The sequence below is a fragment of the Coffea arabica genome, chromosome 9c, assembly GCF_036785885.1.
Source record: "Coffea arabica cultivar ET-39 chromosome 9c, Coffea Arabica ET-39 HiFi, whole genome shotgun sequence".
NCBI lineage: Eukaryota > Viridiplantae > Streptophyta > Magnoliopsida > Gentianales > Rubiaceae > Coffea > Coffea arabica.
In genome coordinates this window covers 1,449,185-1,455,477 of record NC_092326.1, presented here as the reverse complement: position 1 = coordinate 1,455,477, position 6,293 = coordinate 1,449,185, and the positions used below count along the sequence as shown (strand labels likewise).

The window sequence follows — 6,293 nt, the reverse complement described above, 5'->3', positions numbered from 1 at the left end:
GCTTAGAGAAGAAATTAGGCACGGTCAAGATGTTCAAACCTGAGATTTTAATAGTAGCATTTGACGTAGACAGATTAGACAAGGGGGTAGGCAGAATGTGGACTCCAGATTTGAATTATATAAAATCAAAATTGGCCATGGTATTGGAACTGATAGCTATAGGCTCCCTCATTATCGAGTTGAAAAAGGAGCTTCTGCTAATCAGGATTCTAGTCCTAACATCATATAGAAAATTTCACCATCCAATACCAGAGGAATAATAATTTTTGTTTCAAGTGTGCCAGCAAATTTGGAGCAGGACATCAAAGTAAAATGAAGCAGCTGCATCTGATGGCAGAAGACGAGGAGGAGGAAATCGATTTTCCAGATGTCCAAGGGAAGCAAGATGAGGTTACCAGTAATATTGGGGTTGTGGTAGACATGTCATTTCATACTTTATCTTCAGGGCTCAAAAGAAAGACCATTACTCTACAACAGGTTATGAGAAGTGTAGTAGTGAACGTATTGGTGGACACTGGAAGTTCTGATAGCTTTATTAGTCACAGCTTAGCAAAAGATTCCGATGACTAAGTTACTAGTATGTAAGCTAATTGTAGTCGGCAAGTAAGTGCATTCCACATGACAATTTGGGCTTTTATAGGAGTGTTGTGGCACATTAGGTAAATGTTGGAAACAAAATGTAAATATTGGAAGTCCAGGGAGAGGACAGATCCAATCAAAACAAAGCTTATTCACCATTTTGTTCCCTTGAGCTTTGGATTTGGAGGTACTCATACTTTACCACTTTAAACCTTAAGAGTGACTTTCTTGAGAAAATGCCGTGCACATGGGAAGCCTTGAGAATCCTTGCAAATCCAGCTCCAAGATGTGCTAAACCAATCGTGACTAGTAGTTTACTAGCATTAGGAAACAAGAAAGAAGGAAACTTTAGTAGTTGCCTTATCTCTTTGTTTTCCTTATTTGGTGGAAAAACCAACGAGATGAGGGACTAGTCATTGTTTGGATTAGGGAGATTCTTCTATTATTCGTCTTCGTCCCGAGGCCGCAAGACAGGAGATAATTCCTTCTTCGTGCCTTTACTCTTCTTGCGTGAAACATATTAGATTGTTTTAAGAACAAAGTTTGATATTCATGAATTCTACTAATACGTGTGGAAATTTCTCTATGAGGCGTGGCTAAGTTCCTCATCTAGTCGAAGATCAACTTGAAAACTCGGTTCAAACATCTGTGAGATCGAATTATTTTACTTATTTCTTTTATTCATTGGTATTTGTACGTTTTCTAGTTTAACTTTTTATGATTGTTTTGTTATTTGAATGTCAATGGCTCGATATTCAAATTAACTTAATAATCTACTGCCAGATTAATTGATTGAATCCGTAATTGTTTACTTGATTAATACCAATGGCAACTAGCGTGATTGGTTCCATGTTAGAGAAACGCATGATCTAATTTAAACAAACCCTCGTAGTGTATTTGTTAGTTAGGGTTGGATTTTTCTAATTCTTAATGCAATCTAGAAATTAAATCCTACGGTCATACCTAGGATTATTATTTGGTTCGAAAAATAGTTAACGGTCGTACCTTGACTATCGAAAAAGTAAGGAAAGGCTCTATTAATGAGTAATTGAATTATCTTTGCATCGATGATCAGTTGACTGAACGGTGTCTGAAAAGTTTCACCTTTGGCTAGAGTCGTATTGGTTATTAATTAATTCTTGTTTATTTCTATTAGTTGTTTCATTAGTTAGTTAATTAGTTATTTTATATTCTCCAAAAATCCCCCATACTTCGGACTCTAGAAGAAACGAATTATCCCCAATCCCTGTGGATTCGATCCTACTCACCGCTATATACAAAATTTGTATTATTCTTGAGTAGATAATTATTATTGCACAGGCTCGACACCTGTCAATTTTTGGTGCCATGGCCGGGGATTGGTGCATGATTAATTTGTTTCTTTTTTAGTTCATCTTATTTTTATTTCTATTTTTTTCTCTTATTTCTTTTTTTTTTACTAGTTTATGGTTGCTGACATTTCGTATTTTGGTGATAGACTGGATTTTATTCCTACAAAAGGAAATGAAGCTTATGTTTTTTCCGATGATCAATATTCAGATTCACTAAGCTTTCTTATAGACAAAATGGCTGCTGCAACTTGTGGGATTTGTTATGCCACAAAACATTCAACCAGTATGTGCTCTGAATATCAAATTACCCGAATGTCTATCTGATAGATTGCAATTTTATCATTTATTTTACTAGTAATTTTTCATATTACCTGATCCGATGTGGATTATTGTTAAATTCTACTCACTTTTGGTATTTTGCATTTATTTCAAGGAGTAGAATAAAAATATGATAACAAGTGTCAATTTAACAGAAAAGGAGTCCAAATAACAGAACTTATTCCTGGGGCATTTTTGGAAAAGGAACACTTATTCCCATTTTGGTAATTATTGCAAAAGAAAAAGGACGGCTAGAGGGCTTCTTCTTCCTGGTGGGAGCCGCCGCACAGGAGTTGCTTAGTTAGTAATTTGATAGAATAGGAATAGATAGCAGAGAACAAGCACTATCTTTGGCTTTTGACTTTTCTTCGTTTCTTTAGTTCTTAGTAGTTTTTTATCTTCTTGGTACGTAGGACTTTTAGCTTAGCTTTTATTTTGACTCTTCCTTGGAGTCTTGGGTGGATTTCTCCTGCGCATGTCCGGAGCAATTGGAGGATTCAATCACTTTCTATATTCTTTTACCAATTGAACGAATTGAACTCCCTCAATCAAGGACAATGGCCGTGACTTTCTCTTCAATTTTGTATGGATTTTTTGCATCAAATATGAACTAATTTTCTCACTCTAGTAAAGGGACAACGGAGGCTCTAGTTTGTCTAAAATTTGTGAGATCGATTTAATTTTATCTTTTTCTTTTATTCATTGGTATTCACACATTCCTTGATTGCAGTATTTATGATTATTTACTTAATTGATTGTCTTGGATCCAGATAATTAGTTAATTTGGTGATCTATTGTCAATTAGGGCATCAAATCCGTAATTGTTTAATTGCCTTGAATTAGTGACAACTGGCATGATTAGATTTGTGTCAAAGGGATACGCGGGCTAATCTGAAATAACCCTGGTAGTGCGTTATTTGGTTAGAATAGAGATCCTCTAATACGTAAGACAATTGAGAAATTAAATCTTACGGGCGTACCTAAGATTATTTCTCAATTAGAGCAGTGATTAACGAGCGTACCTTAATCACCGACGCAGTAAGGAGGGGTTGACTGTCATCACTTGTTTGACAGTTATAACCTATTTATTAATAAATAATTGAAAATATTTGTGTATCGATGATTAATTAGGTGAACCATTGCTGAGACTATTTCTTGACTAGATTTTTAATTATTATTACCTTGATTTTAGTGAATTATCATTTGATTTTTAGTTTCCTATTTTATTTTATTTTTAATTGTTTCCTTGTTTTAATTGTTTTAAACCTTTAATTATTGTTACTCTGAGTTTAGTGAATTGTCATTTAATTTCTAATTAGTTATTCATTTTTATTTTTTATTTGAATTTCTTTGATTGTCGTCGTTTATACAAAATCACCCCCTGTGTTACTTTGAATTTCTTAAGAGACAAATACCCTCAATCCCTGAGAATACGACCCTACGTGTCCTGTCTACAAATTCATAATTATTTGTGAAAAAAAGCCATCCCATTCGAGTATATTTGATCAAATAAACTTTTCGGGAATAGGGTGAATCAAGTAACCCATTGCACACCTAGAGTCCCTACTCCAGTACTTGGAATCGGGTGTTGGCTAGTTTAACTGGCAATTAGATTTATTTTTATTATTGTACAGGGTTCGACAACCTGTCAATTTTTGGCGCTGTTGCCGGTGACTGGTGTCAATTGTTTATTTCTTTTTAAATTCATTTTTGTTCTAATTTTTTGGTGCTTTTCGAGTGTATGTCTCGTTCTTCTCATACAGGTGAATTAATTTTCGACCCCAAGGTAGAGAAAACTGTTCATAGAACAAGAAAAAAGACTAGACAACTCAGAGAAGAGCACTTCAGTGCTACATTTCGGAGACCTGAGTCAGAAGTTGAACTAACAGATTCGTTTGATGACATTTCGAGTGACCCTGACTAAGAAAAAGTCACCATGGCTAATGCATGAATACTAAGGGAGTTGGCTGCTTCTGATTTAAATCAGCAGCTTTTGTGCATTACTTTCCCGAGTTTAAGTGATAACACTCCTTTTGAACTAAAATTTGGTCTAATTCATCTTCTGCCATCTTTTCATGGTTTACCAGGTGAGGAGCCTTATAAGCATTTGCAAGAGTTTGATGTCGTGTGCAACAGTATGAAGCACCCGGGCATTACACAAGAGCAAATAAAAATGAGAGCATTTTCCTTTTCCTTGAAAGACTCTGCAAAAAACTGGCTGTACTACCTACCACCAGATAGTATCACCACGTGGGACTAACTGAAGAAAAAAGTTCTTAGACAAGTATTTTCCTGCGTCTCGAGTTGCAAGTCTAAGAAAAGAGATTTGTGGCATCAAGCAACACCCAGGGGAATCGCTTTATGATTACTGGGAGCGATTCAAGAAATTGTGCATCAAGTGCTCCTAACACCAAATAAGTGAGCAGTTGCTAATACAATATTTTTACGAGGGGCTACTCTTCAGAGACAGAAATATCATTGATACTGCGAGTGGAGGGGCACTGGTGAACAAGACCCTTCGAACAGCATGGGAACTAATTGAGGGAATGGCTGAGAATTCGCAACAGTTTGATACGAGGGAGGATGTCCCGATACGCAAAGTAAATGAGATAGGGACATCCTCTATCCAGCAGTAGCTGACTGAGTTGACTTCTTTTATTAGGCAACTGGATGTAGGAAATGAATCTCAAGCTAAGGTGTGTGGAATTTGCACTAGTATGGGTCACTCTACGGAGATGTGCCCAATGATTCAAGAGAAAAGTGCAGAGCAAGTGAATATGGCTGGTTCTGCGCCCGTGCCAAGAAAGTCCTATGACCCATATTTAAGTACCTACAACCCTGGTTGAAGGGACCACCCCAACCTCAGTTATGGAGGGAACAGGCAGTCTAATTTCGTGCCAAATAAACAACAAGGGTACTAATAGCAATACCAATCCCGACCACCTCCGCCACCGAATTCTAGTCCATCTTTGAAGGAGATGATGAAACAACTGATGGCTATCACCACGCAACATCAGCAAAAGATAGATTCCGAACTGCAAAACATAAGAAATCAACTGGGACAGGCAAGTAATGCAAAATCAGATGAATCAGATGGCAGTGACAATCAATCGCCTGGAATCCCAAGTTTATGAAAAATTGCCATCTCAACCTGAATTGAACCTGAAGAACGTAAGTGTGATGACTTTAAGGAGCGAGAAGGAAATTCAGGGATCTGACCTTACTATTTGAAAGGATAAGGATGAGGAAAAGATCGAAAACAAGTTTGAGAAGGAGGCCAGTAATGGCACAGATCCAAAGGAACTCCTAAACCCACCCATTACAGTAAAAACTAACCCGCCTCTCTTTCTTAGCAGGTTAGAGAAACCGAGGAAGCAGGATAAGGAGAAGGAGATCCTCAAGGTGTTCCGCAAGGTGGAAATCAATATTCCTCTATTAGACGCCATCAAACAAGTGCCGAAGTATGCAAAGTTTTTGAGGGACCTGTGCATCAATCGAAAGAGGCTGAGGAGAGATGAAAGAGTCATCGTGGGAGAGAATGTGTTCGCAGTTTTGTAGAGGAAGCTCCCACTGAAGTATGGGGATCCAGGTAGGTTTACTGTCCCATGTAAGACAGGTAATACTTTGATTAGGAATACCCTGCTGGATTTGGGAGCATCGATCAACGTAATGCCTAAATCTATGTATGCTTCTCTGAATCTCGGTCTATTAAAAGAAACCGAGATAATAATTCAATTAGCTGACCGAACAAATGCATACCCTGATGGGTTAATCGAGGATGTGCTGGTTAAAGTTAATGAATTGGTATTTTCAGCTGACTTTTATGTACTTGACATGGATGATGATCATTCCCTTGATCCCTCACCTTTGCTACTAGGTAAACCTTTTTTTAGTACAGCACATACAAAAATTGACGTTAATAAAGGTACATTGTCAATGGAATTTGATGGAGAATTGGTCAACTTTAATATTTTTTATACAATGGAACATCCTGTTAACTCTCACTCTGTGTTTGCTATTCATGCTATTAATCCCTCTGTACAAGAATATTCTGAGTTTGCTTGT

General features: G+C 37.1%; 1 non-coding gene across 1 annotated transcript; it reads right to left on the bottom strand.

Moving 5' to 3' along the window:
* Positions 1 to 4,537: 4,537 nt before the first annotated feature.
* LOC113709175 (small nucleolar RNA R71) lies at positions 4,538 to 4,644 on the bottom strand. The gene has a single exon (XR_003452596.1). It is a non-coding gene; the product is annotated as a small nucleolar RNA R71 (small nucleolar RNA).
* Between the last annotated feature and the right edge of the window lie 1,649 nt (positions 4,645 to 6,293).